The following is a 16,210-nucleotide window of genomic DNA, read 5'->3' on the forward strand; positions in this document are numbered from 1 at the left end:
ATATAAATCGCTGTAACTTTTGATAGAAGACTCAGACAAACATGTTTATGGCTTTATCTTATAGAACTCAATATCCCCGTGCTGGGCAAACAGGTTTTGCAGCCGTTTGAGCTAAGATTTTAAAATTATTCACATAATGAAAACCTATACTTTGTTTCAGGCGAGTTTCCCATTCAAATGCATGTAACAGTGAGAAACGCATTGTCTTGGCGAAATAAAGCGTTTTTGTACAACTTCATATAAATCGCTGTAACTTTTGATAGAAGACTCAGACAAACATGTTTATGGCTTTATCTTATAGAACTCAATATCCCCGTGCTGGGCAAACAGGTTTTGCAGCCGTTTGAGCTAAGATTTTAAAATTATTCACATAATGAAAACCTATACTTTGTCTCAGGCGAGTTTCCCATTCAAATGCATGTAACAGTGAGAAATGCACTGTCTTGGCGAAAGAAAGCGTTTTTGTACAACTTCATATAAATCGCTGTAACTTTTGATAGAAGACTCAGACAAACATGTTTATGGCTTTATCTTATAGAACTCAATATCCCCGTGCTGGGCAAACAGGTTTTGCAGCCGTTTGAGCTAAGATTTTAAAATTATTCACATAATGAAAACCTATACTTTGTTTCAGGCGAGTTTCCCATTCAAATGCATGTAACAGTGAGAAACGCATTGTCTTGGCGAAATAAAGCGTTTTTGAACAACTTCATATAAATCGCTGTAACTTTTGATAGAAGACTCAGACAAACATGTTTATGGCTTTATCTTATAGAACTCAATATCCCCGTGCTGGGCAAACAGAACAGGTTTTGCAGCCGTTTGAGCTAAGATTTTAAAATTATTCACATAATGAAAACCTATACTTTGTTTCAGGCGAGTTTCCCATTCAAATGCATGTAACAGTGAGAAACGCATTGTCTTGGCGAAATAAAGCGTTTTTGAACAACTTCATATAAATCGCTGTAACTTTTGATAGAAGACTCAGACAAACATGTTTATGGCTTTATCTTATAGAACTCAATATCCCCGTGCTGGGCAAACAGAACAGGTTTTGCAGCCGTTTGAGCTAAGATTTTAAAATTATTCACATAATGAAAACCTATACTTTGTTTCAGGCGAGTTTCCCATTCAAATGCATATAACAGTGAGAAACGCATTGTCTTGGCGAAAGAAAGCGTTTTTGAACAACTTCATATAAATCGTTGTAACTTTTGATAGAAGACTCAGACAAACATGTTTATGGCTTTATCTTATAGAACTCAATATGCCCGTTCTGGGCAAACAGGTTTTGCAGCCGTTTGAGCTAAGATTTTAAAATTATTCACATAATGAAAACCTATACTTTGTTTCAGGCGAGTTTCCCATTCAAATGCATGTAACAGTGAGAAACGCATTGTCTTGGCGAAATAAAGCGTTTTTGAACAACTTCATATAAATCGCTGTAACTTTTGATAGAAGACTCAGACAAACATGTTTATGGCTTTATCTTATAGAACTCAATATCCCCGTGCTGGGCAAACAGGTTTTGCAGCCGTTTGAGCTAAGATTTTAAAATTATTCACATAATGAAAACCTATACTTTGTCTCAGGCGAGTTTCCCTTTCAAATGCATGTAACAGTGAGAAATGCACTGTCTTGGCGAAAGAAAGCGTTTTTGTACAACTTCATATAAATCGCTGTAACTTTTGATAGAAGACTCAGACAAACATGTTTATGGCTTTATCTTATAGAACTCAATATCCCCGTGCTGGGCAAACAGGTTTTGCAGCCGTTTGAGCTAAGATTTTAAAATTATTCACATAATGAAAACCTATACTTTGTTTCAGGCGAGTTTCCCATTCAAATGCATGTAACAGTGAGAAACGCATTGTCTTGGCGAAATAAAGCGTTTTTGTACAACTTCATATAAATCGCTGTAACTTTTGATAGAAGACTCAGACAAACATGTTTATGGCTTTATCTTATAGAACTCAATATGCCCGTTCTGGGCAAACAGGTTTTGCAGCCGTTTGAGCTAAGATTTTAAAATTATTCACATAATGAAAACCTATACTTTGTTTCAGGCGAGTTTCCCATTCAAATGCATGTAACAGTGAGAAACGCATTGTCTTGGCGAAATAAAGCGTTTTTGAACAACTTCATATAAATCGCTGTAACTTTTGATAGAAGACTCAGACAAACATGTTTATGGCTTTATCTTATAGAACTCAATATCCCCGTGCTGGGCAAACAGGTTTTGCAGCCGTTTGAGCTAAGATTTTAAAATTATTCACATAATGAAAACCTATACTTTGTCTCAGGCGAGTTTCCCATTCAAATGCATGTAACAGTGAGAAATGCACTGTCTTGGCGAAAGAAAGCGTTTTTGTACAACTTCATATAAATCGCTGTAACTTTTGATAGAAGACTCAGACAAACATGTTTATGGCTTTATCTTATAGAACTCAATATCCCCGTGCTGGGCAAACAGGTTTTGCAGCCGTTTGAGCTAAGATTTTAAAATTATTCACATAATGAAAACCTATACTTTGTTTCAGGCGAGTTTCCCATTCAAATGCATGTAACAGTGAGAAACGCATTGTCTTGGCGAAATAAAGCGTTTTTGAACAACTTCATATAAATCGCTGTAACTTTTGATAGAAGACTCAGACAAACATGTTTATGGCTTTATCTTATAGAACTCAATATCCCCGTGCTGGGCAAACAGAACAGGTTTTGCAGCCGTTTGAGCTAAGATTTTAAAATTATTCACATAATGAAAACCTATACTTTGTTTCAGGCGAGTTTCCCATTCAAATGCATATAACAGTGAGAAACGCATTGTCTTGGCGAAAGAAAGCGTTTTTGAACAACTTCATATAAATCGTTGTAACTTTTGATAGAAGACTCAGACAAACATGTTTATGGCTTTATCTTATAGAACTCAATATGCCCGTTCTGGGCAAACAGGTTTTGCAGCCGTTTGAGCTAAGATTTTAAAATTATTCACATAATGAAAACCTATACTTTGTTTCAGGCGAGTTTCCCATTCAAATGCATGTAACAGTGAGAAACGCATTGTCTTGGCGAAATAAAGCGTTTTTGAACAACTTCATATAAATCGCTGTAACTTTTGATAGAAGACTCAGACAAACATGTTTATGGCTTTATCTTATAGAACTCAATATCCCCGTGCTGGGCAAACAGAACAGGTTTTGCAGCCGTTTGAGCTAAGATTTTAAAATTATTCACATAATGAAAACCTATACTTTGTTTCAGGCGAGTTTCCCATTCAAATGCATATAACAGTGAGAAACGCATTGTCTTGGCGAAAGAAAGCGTTTTTGAACAACTTCATATAAATCGTTGTAACTTTTGATAGAAGACTCAGACAAACATGTTTATGGCTTTATCTTATAGAACTCAATATGCCCGTTCTGGGCAAACAGGTTTTGCAGCCGTTTGAGCTAAGATTTTAAAATTATTCACATAATGAAAACCTATACTTTGTTTCAGGCGAGTTTCCCATTCAAATGCATGTAACAGTGAGAAACGCATTGTCTTGGCGAAATAAAGCGTTTTTGAACAACTTCATATAAATCGCTGTAACTTTTGATAGAAGACTCAGACAAACATGTTTATGGCTTTATCTTATAGAACTCAATATCCCCGTGCTGGGCAAACAGGTTTTGCAGCCGTTTGAGCTAAGATTTTAAAATTATTCACATAATGAAAACCTATACTTTGTCTCAGGTGAGTTTCCCTTTCAAATGCATGTAACAGTGAGAAATGCACTGTCTTGGCGAAAGAAAGCGTTTTTGTACAACTTCATATAAATCGCTGTAACTTTTGATAGAAGACTCAGACAAACATGTTTATGGCTTTATCTTATAGAACTCAATATCCCCGTGCTGGGCAAACAGGTTTTGCAGCCGTTTGAGCTAAGATTTTAAAATTATTCACATAATGAAAACCTATACTTTGTTTCAGGCGAGTTTCCCATTCAAATGCATGTAACAGTGAGAAACGCATTGTCTTGGCGAAATAAAGCGTTTTTGTACAACTTCATATAAATCGCTGTAACTTTTGATAGAAGACTCAGACAAACATGTTTATGGCTTTATCTTATAGAACTCAATATCCCCGTGCTGGGCAAACAGGTTTTGCAGCCGTTTGAGCTAAGATTTTAAAATTATTCACATAATGAAAACCTATACTTTGTCTCAGGCGAGTTTCCCATTCAAATGCATGTAACAGTGAGAAATGCACTGTCTTGGCGAAAGAAAGCGTTTTTGTACAACTTCATATAAATCGCTGTAACTTTTGATAGAAGACTCAGACAAACATGTTTATGGCTTTATCTTATAGAACTCAATATCCCCGTGCTGGGCAAACAGGTTTTGCAGCCGTTTGAGCTAAGATTTTAAAATTATTCACATAATGAAAACCTATACTTTGTTTCAGGCGAGTTTCCCATTCAAATGCATGTAACAGTGAGAAACGCATTGTCTTGGCGAAATAAAGCGTTTTTGAACAACTTCATATAAATCGCTGTAACTTTTGATAGAAGACTCAGACAAACATGTTTATGGCTTTATCTTATAGAACTCAATATCCCCGTGCTGGGCAAACAGAACAGGTTTTGCAGCCGTTTGAGCTAAGATTTTAAAATTATTCACATAATGAAAACCTATACTTTGTTTCAGGCGAGTTTCCCATTCAAATGCATATAACAGTGAGAAACGCATTGTCTTGGCGAAAGAAAGCGTTTTTGAACAACTTCATATAAATCGTTGTAACTTTTGATAGAAGACTCAGACAAACATGTTTATGGCTTTATCTTATAGAACTCAATATGCCCGTTCTGGGCAAACAGGTTTTGCAGCCGTTTGAGCTAAGATTTTAAAATTATTCACATAATGAAAACCTATACTTTGTTTCAGGCGAGTTTCCCATTCAAATGCATGTAACAGTGAGAAACGCATTGTCTTGGCGAAATAAAGCGTTTTTGAACAACTTCATATAAATCGCTGTAACTTTTGATAGAAGACTCAGACAAACATGTTTATGGCTTTATCTTATAGAACTCAATATCCCCGTGCTGGGCAAACAGAACAGGTTTTGCAGCCGTTTGAGCTAAGATTTTAAAATTATTCACATAATGAAAACCTATACTTTGTTTCAGGCGAGTTTCCCATTCAAATGCATATAACAGTGAGAAACGCATTGTCTTGGCGAAAGAAAGCGTTTTTGAACAACTTCATATAAATCGTTGTAACTTTTGATAGAAGACTCAGACAAACATGTTTATGGCTTTATCTTATAGAACTCAATATGCCCGTTCTGGGCAAACAGGTTTTGCAGCCGTTTGAGCTAAGATTTTAAAATTATTCACATAATGAAAACCTATACTTTGTTTCAGGCGAGTTTCCCATTCAAATGCATGTAACAGTGAGAAACGCATTGTCTTGGCGAAATAAAGCGTTTTTGAACAACTTCATATAAATCGCTGTAACTTTTGATAGAAGACTCAGACAAACATGTTTATGGCTTTATCTTATAGAACTCAATATCCCCGTGCTGGGCAAACAGGTTTTGCAGCCGTTTGAGCTAAGATTTTAAAATTATTCACATAATGAAAACCTATACTTTGTCTCAGGCGAGTTTCCCTTTCAAATGCATGTAACAGTGAGAAATGCACTGTCTTGGCGAAAGAAAGCGTTTTTGTACAACTTCATATAAATCGCTGTAACTTTTGATAGAAGACTCAGACAAACATGTTTATGGCTTTATCTTATAGAACTCAATATCCCCGTGCTGGGCAAACAGGTTTTGCAGCCGTTTGAGCTAAGATTTTAAAATTATTCACATAATGAAAACCTATACTTTGTTTCAGGCGAGTTTCCCATTCAAATGCATGTAACAGTGAGAAACGCATTGTCTTGGCGAAATAAAGCGTTTTTGTACAACTTCATATAAATCGCTGTAACTTTTGATAGAAGACTCAGACAAACATGTTTATGGCTTTATCTTATAGAACTCAATATGCCCGTTCTGGGCAAACAGGTTTTGCAGCCGTTTGAGCTAAGATTTTAAAATTATTCACATAATGAAAACCTATACTTTGTTTCAGGCGAGTTTCCCATTCAAATGCATGTAACAGTGAGAAACGCATTGTCTTGGCGAAATAAAGCGTTTTTGAACAACTTCATATAAATCGCTGTAACTTTTGATAGAAGACTCAGACAAACATGTTTATGGCTTTATCTTATAGAACTCAATATCCCCGTGCTGGGCAAACAGGTTTTGCAGCCGTTTGAGCTAAGATTTTAAAATTATTCACATAATGAAAACCTATACTTTGTCTCAGGCGAGTTTCCCATTCAAATGCATGTAACAGTGAGAAATGCACTGTCTTGGCGAAAGAAAGCGTTTTTGTACAACTTCATATAAATCGCTGTAACTTTTGATAGAAGACTCAGACAAACATGTTTATGGCTTTATCTTATAGAACTCAATATCCCCGTGCTGGGCAAACAGGTTTTGCAGCCGTTTGAGCTAAGATTTTAAAATTATTCACATAATGAAAACCTATACTTTGTTTCAGGCGAGTTTCCCATTCAAATGCATGTAACAGTGAGAAACGCATTGTCTTGGCGAAATAAAGCGTTTTTGAACAACTTCATATAAATCGCTGTAACTTTTGATAGAAGACTCAGACAAACATGTTTATGGCTTTATCTTATAGAACTCAATATCCCCGTGCTGGGCAAACAGAACAGGTTTTGCAGCCGTTTGAGCTAAGATTTTAAAATTATTCACATAATGAAAACCTATACTTTGTTTCAGGCGAGTTTCCCATTCAAATGCATATAACAGTGAGAAACGCATTGTCTTGGCGAAAGAAAGCGTTTTTGAACAACTTCATATAAATCGTTGTAACTTTTGATAGAAGACTCAGACAAACATGTTTATGGCTTTATCTTATAGAACTCAATATGCCCGTTCTGGGCAAACAGGTTTTGCAGCCGTTTGAGCTAAGATTTTAAAATTATTCACATAATGAAAACTTATACTTTGTTTCAGGCGAGTTTCCCATTCAAATGCATGTAACAGTGAGAAACGCATTGTCTTGGCGAAATAAAGCGTTTTTGAACAACTTCATATAAATCGCTGTAACTTTTGATAGAAGACTCAGACAAACATGTTTATGGCTTTATCTTATAGAACTCAATATGCCCGTGCTGGGCAAACAGGTTTTGCAGCCGTTTGAGCTAAGATTTTAAAATTATTCACATAATGAAAACCTATACTTTGTTTCAGGCGAGTTTCCCATTCAAATGCATGTAACAGTGAGAAACGCATTGTCTTGGCGAAATAAAGCGTTTTTGAACAACTTCATATAAATCGCTGTAACTTTTGATAGAAGACTCAGACAAACATGTTTATGGCTTTATCTTATAGAACTCAATATGCCCGTGCTGGGCAAACAGGTTTTGCAGCCGTTTGAGCTAAGATTTTAAAATTATTCACATAATGAAAACCTATACTTTGTTTCAGGCGAGTTTCCCATTCAAATGCATGTAACAGTGAGAAACGCATTGTCTTGGCGAAAGAAAGCGTTTTTGTACAACTTCATATAAATCGCTGTAACTTTTGATAGAAGACTCAGACAAACATGTTTATGGCTTTATCTTATAGAACTCAATATCCCCGTGCTGGGCAAACAGGTTTTGCAGCCGTTTGAGCTAAGATTTTAAAATTATTCACATAATGAAAACCTATACTTTGTTTCAGGCGAGTTTCCCATTCAAATGCATGTAACAGTGAGAAACGCATTGTCTTGGCGAAATAAAGCGTTTTTGAACAACTTCATATAAATCGCTGTAACTTTTGATAGAAGACTCAGACAAACATGTTTATGGCTTTATCTTATAGAACTCAATATCCCCGTGCTGGGCAAACAGAACAGGTTTTGCAGCCGTTTGAGCTAAGATTTTAAAATTATTCACATAATGAAAACCTATACTTTGTTTCAGGCGAGTTTCCCATTCAAATGCATATAACAGTGAGAAACGCATTGTCTTGGCAAAAGAAAGCGTTTTTGAACAACTTCATATAAATCGTTGTAACTTTTGATAGAAGACTCAGACAAACATGTTTATGGCTTTATCTTATAGAACTCAATATGCCCGTTCTGGGCAAACAGGTTTTGCAGCCGTTTGAGCTAAGATTTTAAAATTATTCACATAATGAAAACCTATACTTTGTTTCAGGCGAGTTTCCCATTCAAATGCATGTAACAGTGAGAAACGCATTGTCTTGGCGAAATAAAGCGTTTTTGAACAACTTCATATAAATCGCTGTAACTTTTGATAGAAGACTCAGACAAACATGTTTATGGCTTTATCTTATAGAACTCAATATGCCCGTGCTGGGCAAACAGGTTTTGCAGCCGTTTGAGCTAAGATTTTAAAATTATTCACATAATGAAAACCTATACTTTGTTTCAGGCGAGTTTCCCATTCAAATGCATGTAACAGTGAGAAACGCATTGTCTTGGCGAAATAAAGCGTTTTTGAACAACTTCATATAAATCGCTGTAACTTTTGATAGAAGACTCAGACAAACATGTTTATGGCTTTATCTTATAGAACTCAATATCCCCGTGCTGGGCAAACAGGTTTTGCAGCCGTTTGAGCTAAGATTTTAAAATTATTCACATAATGAAAACCTATACTTTGTTTCAGGCGAGTTTCCCATTCAAATGCATGTAACAGTGAGAAACGCATTGTCTTGGCGAAATAAAGCGTTTTTGAACAACTTCATATAAATCGCTGTAACTTTTGATAGAAGACTCAGACAAACATGTTTATGGCTTTATCTTATAGAACTCAATATCCCCGTGCTGGGCAAACAGGTTTTGCAGCCGTTTGAGCTAAGATTTTAAAATTATTCACATAATGAAAACCTATACTTTGTTTCAGGCGAGTTTCCCATTCAAATGCATGTAACAGTGAGAAACGCATTGTCTTGGCGAAATAAAGCGTTTTTGAACAACTTCATATAAATCGCTGTAACTTTTGATAGAAGACTCAGACAAACATGTTTATGGCTTTATCTTATAGAACTCAATATCCCCGTGCTGGGCAAACAGAACAGGTTTTGCAGCCGTTTGAGCTAAGATTTTAAAATTATTCACATAATGAAAACCTATACTTTGTTTCAGGCGAGTTTCCCATTCAAATGCATGTAACAGTGAGAAACGCATTGTCTTGGCGAAATAAAGCGTTTTTGAACAACTTCATATAAATCGCTGTAACTTTTGATAGAAGACTCAGACAAACATGTTTATGGCTTTATCTTATAGAACTCAATATGCCCGTTCTGGGCAAACAGGTTTTGCAGCCGTTTGAGCTAAGATTTTAAAATTATTCACATAATGAAAACCTATACTTTGTTTCAGGCGAGTTTCCCATTCAAATGCATATAACAGTGAGAAACGCATTGTCTTGGCGAAAGAAAGCGTTTTTGAACAACTTCATATAAATCGTTGTAACTTTTGATAGAAGACTCAGACAAACATGTTTATGGCTTTATCTTATAGAACTCAATATGCCCGTTCTGGGCAAACAGGTTTTGCAGCCGTTTGAGCTAAGATTTTAAAATTATTCACATAATGAAAACCTATACTTTGTTTCAGGCGAGTTTCCCATTCAAATGCATGTAACAGTGAGAAACGCATTGTCTTGGCGAAATAAAGCGTTTTTGAACAACTTCATATAAATCGCTGTAACTTTTGATAGAAGACTCAGACAAACATGTTTATGGCTTTATCTTATAGAACTCAATATCCCCGTGCTGGGCAAACAGGTTTTGCAGCCGTTTGAGCTAAGATTTTAAAATTATTCACATAATGAAAACCTATACTTTGTCTCAGGCGAGTTTCCCTTTCAAATGCATGTAACAGTGAGAAATGCACTGTCTTGGCGAAAGAAAGCGTTTTTGTACAACTTCATATAAATCGCTGTAACTTTTGATAGAAGACTCAGACAAACATGTTTATGGCTTTATCTTATAGAACTCAATATCCCCGTGCTGGGCAAACAGGTTTTGCAGCCGTTTGAGCTAAGATTTTAAAATTATTCACATAATGAAAACCTATACTTTGTTTCAGGCGAGTTTCCCATTCAAATGCATGTAACAGTGAGAAACGCATTGTCTTGGCGAAATAAAGCGTTTTTGTACAACTTCATATAAATCGCTGTAACTTTTGATAGAAGACTCAGACAAACATGTTTATGGCTTTATCTTATAGAACTCAATATGCCCGTTCTGGGCAAACAGGTTTTGCAGCCGTTTGAGCTAAGATTTTAAAATTATTCACATAATGAAAACCTATACTTTGTTTCAGGCGAGTTTCCCATTCAAATGCATGTAACAGTGAGAAACGCATTGTCTTGGCGAAATAAAGCGTTTTTGAACAACTTCATATAAATCGCTGTAACTTTTGATAGAAGACTCAGACAAACATGTTTATGGCTTTATCTTATAGAACTCAATATCCCCGTGCTGGGCAAACAGGTTTTGCAGCCGTTTGAGCTAAGATTTTAAAATTATTCACATAATGAAAACCTATACTTTGTCTCAGGCGAGTTTCCCATTCAAATGCATGTAACAGTGAGAAATGCACTGTCTTGGCGAAAGAAAGCGTTTTTGTACAACTTCATATAAATCGCTGTAACTTTTGATAGAAGACTCAGACAAACATGTTTATGGCTTTATCTTATAGAACTCAATATCCCCGTGCTGGGCAAACAGGTTTTGCAGCCGTTTGAGCTAAGATTTTAAAATTATTCACATAATGAAAACCTATACTTTGTTTCAGGCGAGTTTCCCATTCAAATGCATGTAACAGTGAGAAACGCATTGTCTTGGCGAAATAAAGCGTTTTTGAACAACTTCATATAAATCGCTGTAACTTTTGATAGAAGACTCAGACAAACATGTTTATGGCTTTATCTTATAGAACTCAATATCCCCGTGCTGGGCAAACAGAACAGGTTTTGCAGCCGTTTGAGCTAAGATTTTAAAATTATTCACATAATGAAAACCTATACTTTGTTTCAGGCGAGTTTCCCATTCAAATGCATATAACAGTGAGAAACGCATTGTCTTGGCGAAAGAAAGCGTTTTTGAACAACTTCATATAAATCGTTGTAACTTTTGATAGAAGACTCAGACAAACATGTTTATGGCTTTATCTTATAGAACTCAATATGCCCGTTCTGGGCAAACAGGTTTTGCAGCCGTTTGAGCTAAGATTTTAAAATTATTCACATAATGAAAACTTATACTTTGTTTCAGGCGAGTTTCCCATTCAAATGCATGTAACAGTGAGAAACGCATTGTCTTGGCGAAATAAAGCGTTTTTGAACAACTTCATATAAATCGCTGTAACTTTTGATAGAAGACTCAGACAAACATGTTTATGGCTTTATCTTATAGAACTCAATATGCCCGTGCTGGGCAAACAGGTTTTGCAGCCGTTTGAGCTAAGATTTTAAAATTATTCACATAATGAAAACCTATACTTTGTTTCAGGCGAGTTTCCCATTCAAATGCATGTAACAGTGAGAAACGCATTGTCTTGGCGAAAGAAAGCGTTTTTGTACAACTTCATATAAATCGCTGTAACTTTTGATAGAAGACTCAGACAAACATGTTTATGGCTTTATCTTATAGAACTCAATATCCCCGTGCTGGGCAAACAGGTTTTGCAGCCGTTTGAGCTAAGATTTTAAAATTATTCACATAATGAAAACCTATACTTTGTTTCAGGCGAGTTTCCCATTCAAATGCATGTAACAGTGAGAAACGCATTGTCTTGGCGAAATAAAGCGTTTTTGAACAACTTCATATAAATCGCTGTAACTTTTGATAGAAGACTCAGACAAACATGTTTATGGCTTTATCTTATAGAACTCAATATCCCCGTGCTGGGCAAACAGAACAGGTTTTGCAGCCGTTTGAGCTAAGATTTTAAAATTATTCACATAATGAAAACCTATACTTTGTTTCAGGCGAGTTTCCCATTCAAATGCATATAACAGTGAGAAACGCATTGTCTTGGCAAAAGAAAGCGTTTTTGAACAACTTCATATAAATCGTTGTAACTTTTGATAGAAGACTCAGACAAACATGTTTATGGCTTTATCTTATAGAACTCAATATGCCCGTTCTGGGCAAACAGGTTTTGCAGCCGTTTGAGCTAAGATTTTAAAATTATTCACATAATGAAAACCTATACTTTGTTTCAGGCGAGTTTCCCATTCAAATGCATGTAACAGTGAGAAACGCATTGTCTTGGCGAAATAAAGCGTTTTTGAACAACTTCATATAAATCGCTGTAACTTTTGATAGAAGACTCAGACAAACATGTTTATGGCTTTATCTTATAGAACTCAATATGCCCGTGCTGGGCAAACAGGTTTTGCAGCCGTTTGAGCTAAGATTTTAAAATTATTCACATAATGAAAACCTATACTTTGTTTCAGGCGAGTTTCCCATTCAAATGCATGTAACAGTGAGAAACGCATTGTCTTGGCGAAATAAAGCGTTTTTGAACAACTTCATATAAATCGCTGTAACTTTTGATAGAAGACTCAGACAAACATGTTTATGGCTTTATCTTATAGAACTCAATATCCCCGTGCTGGGCAAACAGGTTTTGCAGCCGTTTGAGCTAAGATTTTAAAATTATTCACATAATGAAAACCTATACTTTGTTTCAGGCGAGTTTCCCATTCAAATGCATGTAACAGTGAGAAACGCATTGTCTTGGCGAAATAAAGCGTTTTTGAACAACTTCATATAAATCGCTGTAACTTTTGATAGAAGACTCAGACAAACATGTTTATGGCTTTATCTTATAGAACTCAATATCCCCGTGCTGGGCAAACAGGTTTTGCAGCCGTTTGAGCTAAGATTTTAAAATTATTCACATAATGAAAACCTATACTTTGTCTCAGGCGAGTTTCCCATTCAAATGCATGTAACAGTGAGAAATGCACTGTCTTGGCGAAAGAAAGCGTTTTTGTACAACTTCATATAAATCGCTGTAACTTTTGATAGAAGACTCAGACAAACATGTTTATGGCTTTATCTTATAGAACTCAATATCCCCGTGCTGGGCAAACAGGTTTTGCAGCCGTTTGAGCTAAGATTTTAAAATTATTCACATAATGAAAACCTATACTTTGTTTCAGGCGAGTTTCCCATTCAAATGCATGTAACAGTGAGAAACGCATTGTCTTGGCGAAATAAAGCGTTTTTGAACAACTTCATATAAATCGCTGTAACTTTTGATAGAAGACTCAGACAAACATGTTTATGGCTTTATCTTATAGAACTCAATATCCCCGTGCTGGGCAAACAGAACAGGTTTTGCAGCCGTTTGAGCTAAGATTTTAAAATTATTCACATAATGAAAACCTATACTTTGTTTCAGGCGAGTTTCCCATTCAAATGCATGTAACAGTGAGAAACGCATTGTCTTGGCGAAATAAAGCGTTTTTGAACAACTTCATATAAATCGCTGTAACTTTTGATAGAAGACTCAGACAAACATGTTTATGGCTTTATCTTATAGAACTCAATATGCCCGTTCTGGGCAAACAGGTTTTGCAGCCGTTTGAGCTAAGATTTTAAAATTATTCACATAATGAAAACCTATACTTTGTTTCAGGCGAGTTTCCCATTCAAATGCATGTAACAGTGAGAAACGCATTGTCTTGGCGAAATAAAGCGTTTTTGAACAACTTCATATAAATCGCTGTAACTTTTGATAGAAGACTCAGACAAACATGTTTATGGCTTTATCTTATAGAACTCAATATCCCCGTGCTGGGCAAACAGGTTTTGCAGCCGTTTGAGCTAAGATTTTAAAATTATTCACATAATGAAAACCTATACTTTGTCTCAGGCGAGTTTCCCATTCAAATGCATGTAACAGTGGGAAATGCACTGTCTTGGCGAAAGAAAGCGTTTTTGTACAACTTCATATAAATCGCTGTAACTTTTGATAGAAGACTCAGACAAACATGTTTATGGCTTTATCTTATAGAACTCAATATGCCCGTGCTGGGCAAACAGGTTTTGCAGCCGTTTGAGCTAAGATTTTAAAATTATTCACATAATGAAAACCTATACTTTGTTTCAGGCGAGTTTCCCATTCAAATGCATGTAACAGTGAGAAACGCATTGTCTTGGCGAAATAAAGCGTTTTTGAACAACTTCATATAAATCGCTGTAACTTTTGATAGAAGACTCAGACAAACATGTTTATGGCTTTATCTTATAGAACTCAATATCCCCGTGCTGGGCAAACAGAACAGGTTTTGCAGCCGTTTGAGCTAAGATTTTAAAATTATTCACATAATGAAAACCTATACTTTGTTTCAGGCGAGTTTCCCATTCAAATGCATATAACAGTGAGAAACGCATTGTCTTGGCGAAAGAAAGCGTTTTTGAACAACTTCATATAAATCGTTGTAACTTTTGATAGAAGACTCAGACAAACATGTTTATGGCTTTATCTTATAGAACTCAATATGCCCGTTCTGGGCAAACAGGTTTTGCAGCCGTTTGAGCTAAGATTTTAAAATTATTCACATAATGAAAACCTATACTTTGTTTCAGGCGAGTTTCCCATTCAAATGCATGTAACAGTGAGAAACGCATTGTCTTGGCGAAAGAAAGCGTTTTTGAACAACTTCATATAAATCGCTGAAACTTTTGATAGAAGACTCAGACAAACATGTTTATGGCTTTATCTTATAGAACTCAATATCCCCGTGCTGGGCAAACAGAACAGGTTTTGCAGCTGTTTGAGCTAAGATTTTTAAAATTATTCACATAATGAAAACCTATACTTTGTTTCAGGCGAGTTTCCCATTCAAATGCATGTAACAGTGAGAAACGCATTGTCTTGGCGAAAGAAAGCGTTTTTGAACAACTTCATATAAATCGCTGTAACTTTTGATAGAAGACTCAGACAAACATGTTTATGGCTTTATATTATAGAACTCAATATCCCCGTGCTGGGCAAACAGGTTTTGCAGCCGTTTGAGCTAAGATTTTAAAATTATTCACATAATGAAAACCTATACTTTGTTTCAGGCGAGTTTCCCATTCAAATGCATGTAACAGTGAGAAACGCATTGTCTTGGCGAAAGAAAGCGTTTTTGAACAACTTCATATAAATCGCTGTAACTTTTGATAGAAGACTCAGACAAACATGTTTATGGCTTTATCTTATAGAACTCAATATCCCCGTGCTGGGCAAACAGAACAGGTTTTGCAGCCGTTTGAGCTAAGATTTTAAAATTATTCACATAATGAAAACCTATACTTTGTCTCAGGCGAGTTTCCCATTCAAATGCATGTAACAGTGAGAAATGCACTGTCTTGGCGAAAGAAAGCGTTTTTGTACAACTTCATATAAATCGCTGTAACTTTTGATAGAAGACTCAGACAAACATGTTTATGGCTTTATCTTATAGAACTCAATATCCCCGTGCTGGGCAAACAGGTTTTGCAGCCGTTTGAGCTAAGATTTTAAAATTATTCACATAATGAAAACCTATACTTTGTCTCAGGCGAGTTTCCCATTCAAATGCATGTAACAGTGGGAAATGCACTGTCTTGGCGAAAGAAAGCGTTTTTGTACAACTTCATATAAATCGCTGTAACTTTTGATAGAAGACTCAGACAAACATGTTTATGGCTTTATCTTATAGAACTCAATATGCCCGTGCTGGGCAAACAGGTTTTGCAGCCGTTTGAGCTAAGATTTTAAAATTATTCACATAATGAAAACCTATACTTTGTTTCAGGCGAGTTTCCCATTCAAATGCATGTAACAGTGAGAAACGCATTGTCTTGGCGAAATAAAGCGTTTTTGAACAACTTCATATAAATCGCTGTAACTTTTGATAGAAGACTCAGACAAACATGTTTATGGCTTTATCTTATAGAACTCAATATCCCCGTGCTGGGCAAACAGAACAGGTTTTGCAGCCGTTTGAGCTAAGATTTTAAAATTATTCACATAATGAAAACCTATACTTTGTTTCAGGCGAGTTTCCCATTCAAATGCATATAACAGTGAGAAACGCATTGTCTTGGCGAAAGAAAGCGTTTTTGAACAACTTCATATAAATCGTTG

Source organism: Diplotaxodon limnothrissa, linkage group LG14 (assembly GCF_057381915.1).
Source record: "Diplotaxodon limnothrissa isolate DT_005_m linkage group LG14, D_limnothrissa_male_GT1.1, whole genome shotgun sequence".
In the NCBI taxonomy this organism is placed as follows: Eukaryota; Metazoa; Chordata; class Actinopteri; order Cichliformes; family Cichlidae; genus Diplotaxodon; species Diplotaxodon limnothrissa.